Raw genomic sequence first — 20188 nt, forward strand, 5'->3', positions numbered from 1 at the left:
TCAGTCCACAAAATGTTCCAGAGCTAGTCGTTGTCCATTTCAGTCCCAGCAAGAAACAGCAGTGCAGATGTTTCTCGTGCACCCCAGTCAGGATTAAGCAATTGCTGAACGTGGAAAATTTTGTAAGGATAACGCGCAAAATTTGCCTTACGAGTTTGTCTAAAGACCGTGCAATATGCTGTGCGCTCTGCTTCCTACGACATTTGCCATTCTTTCTTCCTCTAATGCTGTGGCTAATTTCTCCACTGTCTGCTATTTGATGAGCTTCCGTCCTCTGTCAGGTTTCACATCTAAGGAACCTGTTTTTTCAAATTTCCAGAACTTTTTGCGTAAACCATTTGCAGTCACAGGACCCGATTTTATTTCCTTTAATGTTCTGAACTTTCACAGTGCTGTCAAGGCGCAGCTGTTATTTTGGTAAAACAACTTCACGAGAAGTGCGCGATCCTTCGGTAATGGTGACATTGTGCTTTAACACGTTGTCTGCTCACAGGCAATGAACTGACGCATTCTACAGCTACCTGCTTTTATAGAAGCTTCTTTCGAAGCATACGTCATTCGGGACATTTGTTATTTGCATAATTGGGAACAATTGCATACATAGTACGGTCGCAGCCTTTCACTGAATACCAGGAGTATAATACGTAATTACATGTATGCAGCGCCATCTATTGCCCTAGTGGTAACTTTTAGAACTAATTGGTTTTTGCGCAAAATAAAATTCCGTTGCCACACACATCATCATGTTAAATATTAAATCGTTCCGATGAGTAGTTACCCGGTTACAGCCTTTCGAAATGTGAACTGTAATTATAATCACCACGTACATGATATATGTGGTTCTGGCGGTTACGTTTGAAGTTGCGAAGTAGAGCACTTTTTCACATAGTTAAGTATATTAGGTTATAAGCGCAAAAGCGCCTCATAATCTAATATACATGGCTTCAACTCGCAGCCCATTCCCATATTTGTCACACCATATTAAGAGGAAACTGCTCCAAAACTGAATTACCTTAATAACTTTAATAAAAAAAAGCGTCATTTTGAAGTTTGTTATCATTCAGAATTTGATCATTAAGAAATGACAAATGTCCGTGTAGCCTTATAGCACTATTTATTGTTCCATAGTGCTATACCGCAAGACCCTTATGACTTCGATTCTGGTTGCTAACTACAGAAAGTTTTTCTAGGTCTTTTTCCAGTTGTTTCCCTAGTTAGCCGACCTTTGGCACAGGCAACTGGAGATTTTTTATTTTCTTCATGAAACTGGAGTTTTATTTCTGGAAATCATAAAAATCGACCATAGAATTCACTATTTCATACAAAAAAGTTAAGGCGTGGATCGCGAGGTGGTGGTACTTTTCAGCTATGCTCTTACCCAGATGCTTTTAAAATCATCAATAGCCGACTTAGCTATTGGCGACGGTAGAACCTAGGTAGCTATTAGTAGGGCCGAGCTGGCCACCGATTTCCAGAAGGTTGTTAGAGCTAAAATGAGATATTCCCTCTCCTTTCGGGAAATAAAAGGCGTTAAAGGATTTATTTATTAATTATAAGTAAAGATGAAGAAATGACACTCAGTATATCACTTTATTTGGAATGCTTAACGTTGATACTTTAATTAAGCACTATTTTATTTTTCTACCATTTTTACAAAACCGATCATGGTGATTGCTGAAAGTTGTGAAAAATGAAATGCAATCTTTGAAAAAATGGAAAAGAATAGGTTCTCGATTTTCCATTCATAAAATATGTTCTTCACCAAGAATAGTAGTTTTCTACAACCTAATTCTGAAGAAATCTTCCTTTTCACAGCCTTCTCTATTTTCTCAGTGAAGAATGGACAAGAAAAATTTATTGTTCCTTTTCCAAATCCCTTAGCCCACTTCGAGTGATGCAATTGCTCACACACCCTTTATTCATGTTGCCCTTCTGAGAGGGGGGGGGGGTATAATAACTTTTCCTAAATACGTGATGCATTCTTTTGACATATCCGTATCATTTTCATAACTTTCCATTTACACGATCATTAATAGTGTTTTTATCATCTAGCTTTTTTCTAATTCGATCGCTTCTGGCTTTTTCTGATTTTAATTTTCTAGCTGATCTCATCCAAATATTTCCATTTCCACTGAAAATATTTTTTTTATATTCTCTCTTTAACGTCTCTTTAATGTTTCGAGCAATATAACACGATAATATTGACATTATAAATAATTTTTTGAGCACATGCATGATTATGGTTCCACAATATGACTCGAGCATTCCTATTCCTATTTCAACTTCATACACTCTCCTTTCGATCTTTAAGTTGCACGACCCATCTGAATGAATTAGGACCCCAAATATTTAAATAAAACTCTATTGCCGTCATATTTTCTCTGTTTACAAACAGTCATCTTCCAATTTGAATCAGGTATTTTTTTTTTAAAAGTTTATTTTGAGTCACTAAATTTTATACAGCAATCCCTCGATTAGTGCGCCTTCGATTAGTACGTTTTCGATTAGTGCATTTTCTTTTCTATACCCAAATTCGATTAGTGCGCCTCTAAAATTCGATTAGTGCGCTTATATACATCTCAAAAATAAATGTTACAGATTTTAAAAATTTTCTGTCTATATATTTTTATGGCTAACTAATTTAAAAAAATCACCTACCAGGATGAAATAATTTAGTCACCGATTTAAAGCATTTTACAAAGTTATTTTTTAATGGCATATTACATTATTTCCATGTACACTGTGTTCCAAATTTACCGCCAAAATGCATGTCGTCTGCTATTTACATAGCATTTTGCTGATGATAGCTCGTCCTCCTTTGCAACTGTTTTCTTTCCTTTTTTTATTTGAAAGTATTTTCCCAACCTTTAATCATGAGTAAAAGAATTAGTGAGAAAAAAAAAGTGGAGGTATGAAAATGATTCGAAAAGTAATCTCATTGGAAGAAAAACTTGAAATAATAAAGAAAAATGAACAAGGCGAATCCAGAGCAAAGATAGGACAAGAACACAAAAATGGATGAATAAACTATTAGAGCCATTTTAAGCAAAGCCGAATACAAAGAAAAAGATACGGCTGCTTCAAGTTCATCATGCTTCAGACCACTCGAAATCCAAGTATTATAATGATTGAATTAGAGAGACTTCTTTCTATATAGATCAAAGATTGTAACCAATAACGGATCCCCCCTAAGCACTTACTTATTAAATCAAAAGCATTAAGTCTCTTTGCAACCATGAAAGAAAGGGCTATCAGTGATGGAAAAGAATTCCACGCTATGCTGGGTGGTTTTTGAGCATTTCGAAAAGAGAAATAGTTTACATCCTTGTTCTTCCACCTGTGATCCGCGGACTGGCACCGGTCCGCGGAAATTTCCTAGTGGTCCGCCAAAAATTTCTTCGTCTCTCAGAAACAACGCTCCAGCTACGTACATCAAAATTTCTAACCTCTAAGCAGCAGCAGATGTCACACTAGCTAAAAATTGTAATTTTATAACATTGGATTTAATAAATAAAATACTATCTACATTGGTTTATGTTTCTGTCTTAGCCGTCAGCCGGTCCGCGAAATATTTCTCCTAATTTCCCCGGTCCGCAGGTGTAAAAAGGTTGAAGAACGTTGGTTTACATAATGTTCTAATCACAGGCTAAGCTGCAAGTGCAGATAAAGAGGTGACCGCAAATTATTCAGAGAGTTTGAAGAAAATTGTGGAAGAAGAGGGCTATTATATTTGTGACCAACAAATATTTAACATCGATGAAACCGGTCTTTTTTGGAAGCGAATGCCTTACAACACTTTTCTGGCCAAATCAGAGAAATCTTAGCTTGGTTATAAAGTCGCAAAGTCGAACGAAATTACTGCTAGCAATATGAGAGCCGTTTGGAAGCATATTCTTCCACATTGTGCAAATGATTTTAGAGGGTTTTCAAATGAATCTAAGTTAATTAAATCTCATTCTGAGAAATTGAGTAATTCCAATCTGCTAAATTTAGATGCACAGCGGGAAGATCCTAAAGAATATGGAGAAAATTTAATCACTAACAACTCCAAAGAGATTTCACAGAAACAATTTGAATATTTTTCGCATAATCGAAGTTTTTAACCTGCAATGCTTTGAGGCTGACCGTGATGAAGAGAGAAGCAGTAAAATTTGCAGAAGAGGCAATAGGGCCATACCGTCAGTTATATGAAAAAAAAAACAGAATGTCCGCCAAACTACGTTAGCTCATTGTTAAGAAGTATAATAATAAATTTATATTCGGAATATGTTTTTATTGTCTTTCAGCTTCATGGTTTTCCTTTAACTAGGCCCTGAGATATACCTAATTCTTCTATAAAAAAATTAAGGGTCAAAAAAGAAATTTGAGGAACGAATTATATTATATTATATTTTTCCCATAGGTTATTATATTCGATTAGTACGTTTTCGATTAACGCGCCTGTTTTAAAGAACGCATTAGGCGCATTAATCGAGGGATTGCTGTACTCTTCAATAATCTTCCTTCACATGTACTCGGCATCTGCACTATCATTAGCCACGATCACTGGATTATCATCCAATAACAGACCATATAACTACCTTTTGGTATTCACGCGGTCTCATGAGAAAACATTTCCCTGACGACTGTTTTAAGATTACTTCCAGGAAAAGCTTAAGCAGTGTATTATATGTAATATCCTCATAGCATTCTATGAGGATATTGCATATATCCTCATAGAATGTTATATTATGTTGACTGTTATATTATGTTATATTGCATATAACATAATATAACAGTCAACCTCAACCATAATTTGTGGTTGACTAATACTCCATAGCTTTCCATGATAATTTTTTTGGTGCCCTATTGTATGATTTTTCTGTCAGTACGCATTATTGCTCTTCTGGGGATATGCTACATTATATTTTTACAAAATTTCCTTTGTGTAATATATGATCTACCTACTGTAAGCCTACACTGTTTATCCGACACTCTCAGCTTTATCTCTGGACATGCTTTTACTAAACATGTAAGCAGCTTAACTGTTTGGCTTGTTGTACAAATTGTTCTGTAATTTCAGCAGATTTTTCTCTTGTACCTATTTTTTTTTAAATGAATTAATGCCATATAATCAAATTTCATTTCTTTTGTCATTGCAACTCCTTTCTGTATTTGATTTATGAATGTTATTATAAAAGAGCTACCTTTATTTCCTCTATAAACAGTCTTTATTCACACCTCCAGGAACAGAGATGTCTTGCCATTCTTACTCTTCTGAAGCAGAGTTTTAACCTCGTCTTTCTACATAGTCTTCGGTTATAGACCTTATGTATTCATTTCGTTTCTTAAGATTCTGTATTTGATCTTTGATTTTTAAGATCTTATCTTATTTATCATATTGATTTTTAAGATCTTATCTTATTTATCATATTGATTTTTAAGATCTTATCTTTGATCTTTGAATCTTAATATCATATCTTATCTTTGATCTTTGAATCTTAATATCATATCTTATCTTTGATCTTTGAATCTTAATATCATATCTTATCTTTGATCTTTGAATCTTAATATCATATCTTATTTTGGTTCACTTAATTTGAATAGCAACTTCGTTTTCGCATACCTTTTAACACATATTGGCATTAAAACACCTTCTGACTTGACTTGTTTTTACAAGTCGTATTGTTATTGTTGATTGGTATTCTCTTTATAATATTTTTTCACAACTCTTTAGATTATTTCCAGCTTTAAATTATATATTATATGTAAATTATATGCATGCAAAGTCATTCCATCAAAATGTACTGTCGTATGCACTTTCCGACTTTTTCGAATCTTTGAGTTGATAATTACGTATTCTAAGTCTTTTCCTCTCTCCCCATCTTACTTACACGTATATCTATTTCTTAAAACTTATTGCTATCATTAGACTTGTGTGTTATATAAGGTCTGCTAATCATTTTCTTGTCAAAGAAATTGCTATTCTCGATTTAACAAGTTGGAGATAGCAGGTTGATGTAAAGAATATATAAATATATACATTCTCTTTGATCGTAAATTCTTGCGGGTTTTGCGTTTACTTTTTTGATGTAAATTCTTATTTTTTTTTCAAATCACGCTTTGAAGCCTTATATAATGCTATCTGTTGCTACTTTCGGATATGAAACTGCTATCCCTCACCATATTTGCAACGTAGATCTGGGCTGGTTTTATGTTTACGCTTACTCATTATTAGATGAGTAGGCGTAAACATAAAACTACTTATCTAATACTTACGTGATAGCTTTCACATACTGGCTGCTAAGTTATAACAATAACCGCAAAGAAGAGCCTCATTTGTAGCCGTTAGGTAAAGTGACTGCTTGTCAACAAGTTATTCCAACAATCTAGTCAGCTTGTAAAGATAACTTGAAGCGCTCTTGTGATTAATATTTTTTCCTCTACGGATGTTGGCATTTTTGCATTGACTGTATTCCCAATATCATAACTGCGACATTCATGGGAATAAGTGGGACAATACGCTATTTTTCACAAGTTAATCGAGGAAATTCGAATAGGTAAGAAAAGAAAAAAAAAAGAAGTTAATATTTTGTAATTATTGTGCAACTGTACGAGGGCACTCTTTTGTTATAATTTTTACTGAGGTTTAATAGAATATCGTACAACAGACTGTTCCAGTATTAAATATTATTTCACTTATTAGGTTGGCAAAATGCATGACTGTGTTTATCAGATATGTTTTAATGATGTAGGATACAAAAATAAATGACCCAAATGGAAACGGCGGGGGGGGGGAGTATAATTTATTTTTCTTTGTGTGAACCATGGAAGTTTTCGATGTTTTAGTATTACTAAGTAGAAATAATTCATTTATGTGCCTGGCATACACAATTTTTGGCGTTTTACTAGGAAGAATAAATGCCCCTGCTCGCTACCGCTCTATCTTCTATTTTTCTCGATCATCTTTTGTTATAATTTGTACTGAGGTTTAATAGATTATCGTACAACAGACTATGCAGAGATATGATGTATCATTTTCGACATCGAACAGAAGAATACATTTGTTAAAATACTTTTTATGTTATTTATAAAATTCTGCACAGTTAATTTTTACTTAATTGCATTTTATAATAGACAAATACTTCAGTGTGTAAAGTGAATATCTCATAAAAGGATTTTAACAGTGTCGCCATGTCTTATTGACAGCATGGAGACTTCCGCCTTTTTTAATAATAATTATGATTAGTGTAAAGGGTGTCTGTTTTAGATTTTCAGCCTGTTGGATAGCAACCCCCCCTCCCCTTTCATCACCAGTCAATAAGCTGCCGGTTCGAATCCCTTGGTGGCTTGGTTATTTATAAAATCTTTAGGTAGTAAACAATTTTCGTCACACAGTGTGCGATCACGATCACCGTCCTACTTATTACAGCCCTGAACTGGTTTGCAAAAAAAGTATCATGTTTAGTCTCCAAAGTTGGCTTCTTAGGGTATTGCATGATACTATTGCGTGTATTATAGGTTTATATTCCCTTTCGTGGGTGGGATTCACACTAAAAAAATCCCTATTAGCACACTAATACAGTGCTAACAAAAAGATCGTACTGAAGCTACTTATCTGATTTACAGTGTAGAAATGACGGTCTTCGGTATGATTATACTCGTCCACGAGCGATCTTCCGTGGTGCCTAAGGTGCTCATACTAATTATTATATGTGCTTAAAATATACAAGTAATCAAAATTAAAGTATCCCTGTTTGAAGCCTTGTGGAGCGCCACCCACTGATCCAAATGCTGCGAAACTTTGCAGGAATACATTGTGCGTCATGCGGAAGCAATATCTAAGAAGAAAATCAGTAGTTCCAAAATTAGCCACCAGGGGCGCTATATAACATGCCGAATGTAGATGTAGTAATTTTTATATTTGTGTGTGTGTGTGTGTGAGAGAGAGAGAGAAAGAGAGAGAGAGAAGGAGAAAAGCGACACAAGCAGACACAAGACTTCCCTTAAGCATTCACGGACTGCACTGTTCTATATGCACATTTCCGGTATGCCACAAACTGCATCCTTTGCACAGCTTATTCAACGGCAGAATGCCGTTGCTCGAGACTGATGTGGCGCACGTGCTGCATTATGCTGTCTTTCAGCGCTAGCAAGTCATTACAATGATCCTGATTAACCCTGTCTTTGAAAAAATCCCCAGAACCAGAAGTCACATGGGGTTAGATCAGGTGAACGAGGCCGTGCAGTGGGAAACGCACAGCTCATCACTCTGACTTCCGTGAAATGTTCTCGAAGAACCTCCTATACTGATCGACCGATGTGTGGAGGGGACCCCATCCTGCATGAAAATGACTGAATCCATGCACAGACGCTGCTGCTGTAGCTATGACACAGCAAAATTGTTTATCATATCGCGATACTTCTCGGTAGTAACTGAGCAGGTCACAGGACCGGACTGGCGAATGGCTTCAAAGAAGAATGGTCCAATGAATAAGCGAAGCTGTAAACCCACTTTGGGTGACTGCAAAGGAATTTGTTGGACTGTATCTGGGTTTTTGCGTCGCCAATACCTGGCAATTGTGGATATTCACAGCTCCGTTCAGGTGAAAGTGATCCTCATCTCCTCACGAAATCATCCACGGCCACGCACCTTCTAACTCCACTCGAGCAAGGAATGTTAAAGCGAATGTCAGTCGACTTTCAAAGTCCTACAGGCACAACTCCTGCGTCAACGTTATCTTGAATGGGCAGAAATTCAGAATCTTCCGTAGAATTTTCCAGACAGTTGTGTAAAGCACATTCATGTGTCTTGACGGAGCATGTGCGCCGCAGGACTCAACGCAGTTATTCATGGACTGCTCCACAACGGCCTTAGCAACTTCATTCATTCGTTGTGAATTGATTGGTTTGCGACCTCTGCCAGGTCTAACTCCCAAGGATTCCGTTTCTTCAAACCGACTAATCATTCGTCGCAGAACACATGGAGATAGTGGACCTATCGTCATTTGTTCAGGCGAAAAAATTCGCATAGTGCAGCAAACAGTGTACTACTGTTGTTTAAGTAATACAACTACAATCGAAGCACGTCGGGGCAAGGTTAGTGCCATCACTGTGGTCGGTATTAACAAACCAGAATTAAGGGAAAAATCCTGCGTCCATCTTTTTAAACCGTCCTGACACCTATCGAGTTGCGTCATATGCAAATTCTATGCATTTAATGTTTACCTCCCCCCCTTTGGCGGTGAATTTTGGAACTACTTTTTTTCTTCTTTCAGATATCACTTCCGCATGACACACAATGTATTCCTGCAAAGTTTTGTAGCATTTGGATCAGTGGATGGCGTTCCACAAGGCCTTAAACAAAATACTTTAATTTTGATGACCCTGTATATAATAAACAAGATCATAAATCTCAGAAAATAACCCAAAGTGACAAATTGAGAATATAAAATAACAAAAGAACAAACGTTTTAGTCCATTAGTTTCTGTACGATATAATGAAACCCTGAGGAGATAACGTTTACATTCATAGCGCTAGGCCTTCCTGAGAAAGACCGAAGTTCGATCCTAGTCTCCGACTACAGGATCTCTTTCTAAGCCTTTTCTACCAGTTCCCGAGTTAGTCGTCTGGAATTTTCCGAGAACTGTACGAAGGTCTTGTGAATTTTATCATTTGTCAACTCAAAAAACTAATTGAACCGAAGTTCATTATTAAATGTATATCTCCTCCAGAGATTCTTATTAAAAATAAAAACACCTTGCAGCAACTTCTATAGGTAAAGTTGATAAGGCTCTGTATTACCAAAACCTTGGTATTTAGGGTCTAGCTACTCACCAAGAAGACCTCAAAAAAAGTTGAAACCGGTCTTGGTAGTGACTCCACCCATAATCTATTGCAGTATACATCTCTTAGTGAGATGTGATTTACATTATGGAAAATACTAAGAATAGTATATATATATATATATATATATATATATATGTGTGTGTGTGTGTGTATATACACACATAGTCTTGCTTCTGGCCGGAACGAACGAAGACTGCTATCAGGATATGATGAGCCTCTCGGTCAATGTTTTAATTTGTAACCATTCGTCAGCTTACTCTCTCTCACACACACACACACACACACACACACACACACACACACACACACACACACACACACACACACACACACACACACACACACACACACACACACACACACACACACACGCGCGCGCGCGCGCGTCTCATTGTGTGTGAATCTCAACCACAAAAAGGAGGTAAACATAAAATACGCTAGTATTATCAGTGGGCTAGGGGTTAGATACTCTAGAAATGCTGCTTTAAAATCAGACATTGTGAATTTTTAAGTCGCTTCAGTCCACCAATAAGTAGGGTTGTGGTCAAACCACAACCCTACTTATTGGTGGACTGAAGATATTTGCCAAGATATTTCGAAGATAATTGCCAAGCCAGTCTATATGTGAATCCTTTTTTATGTCAAATCTAGTGTGAGTGATACATCTGCTTGTTCGAGTAACGATTGTGTTTTCTTTTTTTTTCTTTAGTTTTTTATTTTATTTTATTTTATTTATTTATTTATTTTTGTGAGATTACTGAATAACTTGGGGATCGCTGTTTAATGAGGTCACCTACACCCTTTATTATTTTAATAAGTTATTAAAAGGCATCATTTAACGAAAAATATAATTGTTACCTTCAAGTAGAAATCCACCGTCTTTCTCTGTTGATTCCGTTACAAGTTTCCAGAATTGATACAGTTTATGTTTCCTACAATTTTTAGGGATATCGAGAGGGAAATCTGTGAATTAATGTAGAAAATTATCATGTACACTGATAGCAGTAGTAGGGTAGCCACTTCTGACCAGATCAAGATCAAGGTAAGATAAGGAATCGTGACGTCATGAGATTGATATGTTTGGAATTTCCCTGGGGGCATACGTGTCAATGGCTTCAGTTCTTGTATTTTGGTTCGCGTATGGAATTATGGGTGATGGTAGAGATAAGGATTCGTGTTGTGATTGGAGGGACACTTTGAACCAGATGATGATCAAGATAAGATAAGGGATCGTGACGTGAATGTTTGTTGTTTTCAGATTGTAAATAAGTGACGTCATTTGTTAGTTGTAAATAAGTGACGTTGTTTTGAATGGAAAAGGGAGATATATTAGAGATAAGGAATTGTGTCGTGATTGGTGGGACGATTTTGGCCAGATCAAGATCAAGATAAGATAAGGAATCATGACGTGAATGCTTGTTGTTATCAGATGAAGATAAGGGACGTCATTTGTTAGTTGTAAATAAGTGACATTGTTGTTTTGAATGGAAAGGGAGTTATATTAGTGTATAAGGAATCGTGTCGTGATTGGTGGGACACTTCTGACCAGATCCAGATCAAGATAAGATAAAGAATCGTGACGTAAATGTTTGTTGTTATAGAGTTTGGAATGTTTGGAATTTCTCTGGGCCCTTGTCTGTCAGGGACATCACATGGCGTGTTTGGTGATATTTAGAGATAAGAATCGTGTCGTTATGTGTTTGGAAATTTCTGGGGAACATATGTCTCTCTGTGATATCACATGGTGTTTTGTTTTGGCTGTGGAATTCTGGGCGATGTTTTTGAGATAAGATATCTTGAAATTTCCTAGGGTGACACACATCCTTCATTGTTGTCGTGTCTTGTTTGGTTGTCTATAGATGGGTGTACTAATTTACAATACATTATGGGGTATTTCTTTCCTGATAAAGGTGGGAATTCTTAGAGTAGAGTAGAGTTGTGATGGCGTCCGTGTTTAGGGTTTTCTGAATAATTTAATTATATATACTAATGTCACTCAAACATACAGTTTTTTTTCTTCTATAAATGGGTGTATTAATTTCCAATACAATATGGGGTATTTCTTTCCTGTTAAAGGGTGCTGATTCTTAGACTAGAGTAGAGTCTAGTGGTGGCTGGGAATATGACACAGAATGGGAATATCTTGGTACTATGCTTTTCTGAATAATTAATTATATGCTGGTGTCTCTACAGTATTTTAAAATAAATAAATTAAAATAAGCGGAGAGTTAAATGGATTACAAAACCTTTTGTATGTATTCTAGAAATTCTAATGATAATTTAAAATTAGTGTCAGCTTTCCAAATGGCTCTTCTAAATATGAATATTCCAAAAAAGATAATAATATTCCAAAATAGTTGCATTTTATATCCACACCACAACACAAACACAGAAACCACAAAGAACGAAATTACTGTAAATACTGTAACCTGAAATAGTTCAGTACTTCATCCTTTAGATTTAAGCCCATAGATACTATGTTATCGTCATGAGCGATATCCACCAGCGAGAGGTTTTTTTCAAGGGGTCTTTCATGAAGATGACATGAGTCACTTCCGTAAATTGTGGTATTGTTCAAAAGGTATCATTTTCTCGTGCTTGGATGTTTCTCAAATACTTACATATGACTAAGTGATTAGTATTCACATGAACGTGATAGCACATATCCTAAAATTATCCATTCTTTGTTTCTGTGGGAAATTATTGGTGTAGTAAATTAATACTTACATTCAATTTTTTAAAACCAATATTGACTATTAATTTTACCTGCGATTCGTTGTGCTCTTAACCTATTTCTGTAACTGAAATTTATTTATTTTATTTATTTTTTTCTTTAGCATTAGTAATTTTAAGCAACGGATATTTGCGACAATCAAGGTTTTGAACTCGCCCTTGCATTTTCTTTTAGAAATTTCTTTTGCCAGCACAACAAATAAATAGTTATTTCTTATTATTTCAAATGAATATTAGCTCTGTAATATATATTTTGTTAATTTCTATATTACCTTTTATTTGATTGTAATATTATTAACAAATGGCTCTGTAAAACAGCCAAATTCTTACAGTATTGTAACTTTTCAGGTGAAATCTTCTCCAGTAAAATTTTTGCTATTAATTTAATACCCGATTATTCCTTTTGCTTCCAATATTTGACAGTTTCTTGAAATATTTGAGGGCTTGCATGAACAAATAAGACTTTTAATTCAATGAATAAAAAAAAGCCTCTGGTTACATTGTGGGATGAAATTTCACAAGGGAAAAAAATGTTATCCTCCTTAATTTGTACAACACATCAACGACACCCAATTTGTTCATTTAAATTTACACATTTTATTTGAATTAAATATTATTTACAAATTGTATTTACTGAATCTAACAACACAGAAAATAAATAAATTGAAAAATACATCAAAGGTTCTTCCATGGTTGTGGAATTCCCATCACGTGCTTTTTGACAATGTGACTCTCATCTGAAAGTTAATTTTTCATTTGGTGTTCGTTGGGAATTTATTACTGTAGTAAAATTAAGGGTTACATATTTATTTTTTTGAAACTAATACATATACTTCTGAGAATTATTAAAAGCACAGAATCTTTCATTATGTTTCCAAAAGCATTTAAAAGTACACGTTATGTTTTCACGTTTTGGGCATCCAATTTCTTTTAAATCAAGAACAGGCCTCCCTACTAACCGCGTTAATGTTTATGATTTTTCTCTTCCTTTGGCGAGTAACATTTGATATTTGCATGTTGATTCTATCATCCAATTTCTTACTTTGTCCAGAGATAGTGAACCAATTTTCCACTTCAGCTGATGGTTATATTTTATTAATCAAGAATTCTGTTTTTTAACTCTTTCAGGTAATTCTTTCCAACTACAAGGTGATTGCATATCTTACAATTGTGAATGCATATCTTACAATAATTCCATCAGAAATACAAGTTTCTTTAGGAAATAAATTTGAACTCTTATTCAAAAGAAATTGGCATTCAATTATCCCAATGATAACTGAAAATTCGCATTTTCACCCCCCTCCCGTCGATTTTTCATAATCGTTTTCCTTCATTCTTCTTAGATTACTTCATATGGCACCACAAATAAATAGTTATTTATTATTATTATTATTATTTAACTGATTATTAGATCTGATCGTATACTTTATGGTAACTTTCGTTTACAAAATTCTAAACAATTAAAACTTTTCATAAAGAAACTTTCGAAGAATTTGTGGCTCACCTATTATTTTTACATTACCAAACACAAAACACCACAACACAAAACAGCAGCTGCAGTGGATGAACGATTACCTTAAGTCCAAAGTCACTCGACTCTATGAGTGACTTTGGACTTTGGTATTTTCTTATAGTACTGTTTACACTTACCATGCCCTACCCTGACCATTCCTTCAAAAATGAACCTTTTGCACAGATGACTCAACAACATGTTTTCACATGCTGCTGGATATACTGTTGGTGTGTTTTTATCTTACTTTGTGGGGAAAGGTAACAGTTGTATATGTGTTATCTGGAGAGTACAAACATTTTTTCTATACCAAACTTTAAGTGTTAAAGTCACGTTTTGGGTTAATTAGGTGCTCTCTCTCTCTCTCTCTCTGAAAAACAACCAAATTCTAACAGTTCGGAGTTTCGATTATGTGAACGAATTGTTTTCAGATAACTCAAATAATGTCAATAGGTAGCATTAGACAATTTCTAAAATAATCAATGGATATTAGTTTTCAACATTTTTTCCCCATTCCTGGCATTAATTTCACAGTTGTGATTTTTTTAAAAATAATTAAACAGAATTGCATTTAGAGATAAAGTGGATTTAAATATCAAGTTCTAATCAGAATAACTGAGTAAAAAATTTACTGTGGAAAAACACAACAACAAAAGCACACGTCTTTGTTCATTTAAGTTTACAAATGCATATTTTATTTTGCTGAAATACCATTTACAAGTATATTCACTGAGAAAAATTCGAAACATGTAATTACCTAAATATATTTCACAATATTTAGTTTAGACTCTTAACATTTTCCGAAGAGTTCAATGAATAAAATTTTTGTTACTCACTGTTTCTTGGTTACATTACATCAAAATAGCTGGTCACACAAAAGAATTTTTGAATCAGATACCATGGTAACCACACTTCCATACATTTGATATTGTGTCAGTCTGGAAATGACACCATGCCTCCCTAAACAGTCTGTGTATTCTTTTGTCAGCAAATATACACAAACAGTTTTTGTAAAATGTTCGTAAATGTCCCAAAATAAAGAATCTTTATCAAATTGGATAAAATCTTGAAAGTCTAATTTTATGATTGAAGAATTTAAATGATTAGCGATAATTTTCCCCATGATACAAACAGATGGTAATTCAGTTTCCAAAAATAGTAAATGATTATCAATGTCATACATTTTTGGTGAAAATCTCTCAGCTTCTTCACAACTAATAGAAAAAACTTTACTTCCATCAGCTCCTGTATCATCAAGTATTAGTTCCCCATCTTGGGGAACTAATACTTGATGATAATGTCACCTCCAACTGATACTGATAACTTTTTTGGAAAAAAAATAAAAAACGCGTTTTTTTAATTTTTTTTTTCAAAAACGTTATTATAAAAAACGCGTTTTTTCCCTAAAAAGTTATCATAAAAAACGCGTTTTTTTATTTTTTTTCCAAAAAAGTTATCAGTATCAGTTGGAGGTGACATCACTAAAAGATATCCGCAAATGATGAGCTCGTTCTTCTCCATGAGGCTGACAGACATCTTCTGGAGGAGAGGGGGAGAATAGGGAGTGATGGGGGTTAGGTGGGGAGCATTGCAGGGAAGACATCTGTCACCCTCTTGACGAACTTTTCACTTCCACCACCTAATGCTATTTTTTTCCCATCCCAACAATTTCGGACATATGAGTGAGAGAAACAGTCATGGTCTAACATCAAAAACACTGTTTGAGGATAAGATACTTAACATAATAAGGACAAATAATGTAGAATACCCTTCGAGCCACTGAGATAAGATTTGCCCTATGATGTCTCCAAGTAAGATAATCTCACATCAACATCATATCCAACAGCATGTAGAAATATGTCCATGAATCATCTGCGTGAAAGTTTCATTTTGGAATGATTGGTCAGGGTTATGGGTCAGGTAAACAGTACTATAATGAAAAACAAATGAGTCAAGTGTCTTTGCAGTTATGGCAATTCGTTCATCCCATGCAGCTATCGTATTTCTTTCCATCAGAAATTTGTATTTCTGATGAAATTATTGTAAGATATGCATTCACAAAATCACCTTGTAGTTGGAAAGAATTACATGAAAGAGTTAAAAAACAGAATTCTTGGTTAATAAAATACAACCATCAGCTGAAGTGGGAAATTGGTTCACTACCTCTGGACAAGCTAAGAAATTGGATGGTAGAATCAAAATGCAAATATCAAATATTACTCACCAAAGGAAGAGAAAAATCAAAAACATTAACGAGGTTAATAGGAAGACCTGTTCTTGATTTCAATGAAATTGGATGCCCAAAACATGAAAACATAATGTGTACTTTTAAATGCTTTTGGAAACATAACAAAAGATTCTGTGCTTTTAATAATTCTCAGAAGTATATGTATTGGTTTCAAAAAAATAAATATGTAACCCTTAATTTTACTACAGTAATAAATTCCCAACGAACACCGAATGAAAAATTGACTTTCAGATAGAGTCACATTGTCAAAAAGCACATAAATGGCAATTCCACAACCATGGAAGAACCTTTGATGTATTTTGCAATTTATTTATTTTCTGTATTGTTAGATTCAGTAAATACAATTTGTAAATAATATTTTATTCAAATAAAATGTGTAAATTTAAATGAACAAATTGGGTATCGTTGATGTGTTGTACAAATTAAGGAGGATAACTTTTTTCCCCTTGTGAAATTTCATCCCACAAAGTAACCAGAGACTTTTTTTTTGATTCATTGAATTAAAAGTCTTATTTGTTCATGCCAGCCCTCAAATATTTCAAGAAACTGTCAAATCTTGGAAGCAAAAGGAATAATCGGGTATTAAATTAATAGCAAAAATTTTAGTGGAGAAGATTTCACCTAAGATTTCACCAATACTGTAAGAATTTGGCTATTTTACAGAGCAATTTCTTAATAATATTACAGTCAAATAAAAGGTAACATAGAAATTAACAAACTCTATATTACAGAGGTAATATTCATTTGAAATATTCAACTCTTGGAAGCAAAAGGAATAATCGGGTATTAAATTAATGGACAGAATTTTAGTGGAGAAGATTTCACCTGAAAAGTTACAATACTGTAAGTATTTGGCTATTTTACAGAGCCATTTGTTAATAATATTACAGTCAAATAAAAGGTAACATAGAAATTAACAAACTATATATTACAGAGCTAATATTCATTTGAAATAATAAGAAATAACTATTTATTTGTTGTGCTGGCAAAAGAAATTTCTAAAAGAAAATGCAAGGGGGAGTTTAAAACCTTGATTGTCACAAATATCCGTTGCTTAAAATTACTAATGCTAAAGAAAAAAATAAATAAAATAAATAAATTTCAGTTACTGAAATAGGTTAAGAGCACAACGAATCGCAGGTAAAATTAATAGTCAATATTGGTTTTAAAAAATTGAATGTAAGTATTAATTTACTACACCAATAATTTCCGACCGAAACAAAGAATGAATAATTTTAGGATATGTGTCATCATGTTCATGTGAATGCTAATCACATAGTCATATGTAAGTATTTGAGAAACATCCAAACTTGAGAAAATGATACCTTTTTAACAATACAGCAATTTACGGATGTGACTCATGTCATCTTCATGAAAGACCCCTTTGAAGAAACCACTCGGTGGGGGATATCGCTCATGACGATAACATAGCATCTACGGGCTGAAATCTAAAGGATGAAGTACTGAACTATTTCAGGTTACAGTATTTACAGTAATTTCGTTCTTTGTGGTTTTTGTGTTTGTGTTGTGGTGTGGATATAAAATTCAACTATTTTGGAATATTATTATTATTATTTTTTGGAATATTTATTTAGAAGAGCCATTCTGGAAAGCTGTAAGTAATTTTAAATTATCATCATAATTTCTAGAATACATACAAAAGGTTTTGTAATCTATTTTACTCTCCGCTTATTTTAATTTATTTATTTTAAAATACTGTAGAGACACCAGCATATAATTAATTATTCAGAAAAGCATAGTACCAATATGTTCCCATTCTGGAAAGAAATGTAAGATAATTTTTTTTTAACTTAAATATAACAATTGATAATTGTAATTTCAATAATCAATGCTCGTATGTTTCGGTAAGCATAATTCTAATATTGAATAGTTTTTTTTTCCCATAAGAATAATCATAGGGTACATATTAGAGTATCTACATGGATACATTAGCGAGTTTTCCTGTCTAATGTGTGTGTGTGTGTTTGAGGGACACCAGCATATAATAAAATTATTCAGAAAAGCTCGAAACACAGCCGCCACTAGACTACTGTAGTCTAAGAATTCCCGCCCTTTAACAGGAAATGAATACCCCATAATGTATTGGAAATTAGTACACCCATCTATAGAAGAAAAAAAACTGTATGTTTGAGTGACATTAGTATATATAATTAAATTATTCAGAAAACCGTAAACACGGACGCCATCACAACTCTACTCTACTCTAAGAATTCCCACCTTTATCAGGAAAGAAATACCCCATAATGTATTGTAAATTAGTACACCCATCTATAGACAACCAAACAAAACATGACGAAAATGACGGACATGTGTCACCCTAAGAAATTCCAAGATATCATCTCAAAAACATCGCCCACAATTACATAGCCAAACCAAAACACCATGTGATATCACAGAGAGATATATGTTCCCCAGAAATTTCCAAACACATAACGTCACGATTCTTATCTCTAAATATCACCAAACACACCATGTGATGTCCCCGACAGACAAGGGCTCCAGCGAAATTCCAAACATTCCAAACGATAACATCAAACATTCACGTCACGATTCTTTATCTTATCTTGATCTGGATCTGGTCAGAAGTGAGCCACCAATCATGACACGATTCCTTGTACTCTAATATATCTCCCTTTCCATTCAAAACAATAACGTCACTTATTTAGAACTAACAAATGACATCACTTATCTTCATCTGATAACAACAAACATTCACTTATCTTATCTTGTTCTTGATCTGGTCAAAAGTGTCCCACCAATCACGACACGATTTCTTATCTCTAATATATCTCCCTTTTCCATTTAAAACAACAACGTCACTTATTTACAACTAACAAATGACGTCACTTATCTACATCTGAAAACAACAAACATTCACGTCACGACCCCTTATCATATCTTGATCTGCATCTGGTTGAAATCCCACCAATCACAACACGAATCCTTATCTCTGCCATCACCCATAATTCCATACGCGAACCAAAATACAAGAACTGAAGCCATTGACACATATGCCCCCAGGGAAATTCTAAACGTTCCAATCTCAAGACGTCACGCCTACAATGACGTCACGATTCCTTATCTGATCTTGATCTTGATCTGGTCAGAAGTGGCTACCCTACTACTGATAGCTTTTCATTTCGAAATGACAATGGAGCATAAGCAATATTCAAAATTTGTAGACACATGCACAAAAAGTGTGCATTTCGTTAAATGTGTGGAAATGTCTTCTAAATGCTAAAACACTATTGAGTTTAGGTTGTGAATAGCGCATTTCTGTAGGCTGTTGCCTTTTTTTGTTTTTGTTTTTTCCGAGGAAAATGACATCTCTGAGTTTATGTCTCACAGTATGATATGCAAAAATTTTTTTTCCCCCCTGCTGATTATTTCTCTTTTCACATGTTTGTTTTATGATTTATGTTCATGTTTGCAATAAAAGGTGTTGTGCATGCAACACTTAGTTAACTTCGCAGCTGGATGTTGAATAGATTAAATAGTACTTGAACTTGTGTAGATACTCTACGATACCTACATGATGTTTAAAAGTACGTCAGAGTCATTTTATATCACATTCTGTTAAAGATATTCACGACTATGTGCTATGTAAAGCAAAAGAATATATATCCTATGAAAAGGGGACATCTGATTAAACCTACGATATCCCTAAGTTACGAAATACGACTTCTTTCTAGTTAATGAGCCATTGAACTTAATGCTTCTCTTTATATTCTTGTGTTGCATTCGTTTATTACGCATTATTTGAAATCACTGATTTTCATACTGAGATGGTATGATAATCATTATGTTGTGTGTAATGTAATAGAACTTAGTTTAATGATGTGAGTAT

The 20188-nt window shown here is 34.3% G+C and overlaps 1 long non-coding RNA gene across 1 annotated transcript in view; it reads left to right on the forward strand.

Annotated features, from left to right (window-relative positions):
• Positions 1-6433: 6433 nt before the first annotated feature.
• LOC150106420 (uncharacterized) overlaps positions 6434-20188 on the forward strand; it is a 127874-nt gene continuing 114119 nt past the window's right edge. The window contains exon 1 of the long non-coding RNA XR_016548344.1: positions 6434-6539. This is a non-coding gene — a long non-coding RNA (uncharacterized LOC150106420). The remainder of the gene's footprint in view (positions 6540-20188) is intronic.

Source organism: Typopeltis vanoorti, chromosome 5 (genome assembly GCF_054136105.1).
Source record: "Typopeltis vanoorti isolate ZY-2024b chromosome 5, IOZ_Tvanoo_1.0, whole genome shotgun sequence".
Classification (NCBI taxonomy): domain Eukaryota; kingdom Metazoa; phylum Arthropoda; class Arachnida; order Uropygi; family Thelyphonidae; genus Typopeltis; species Typopeltis vanoorti.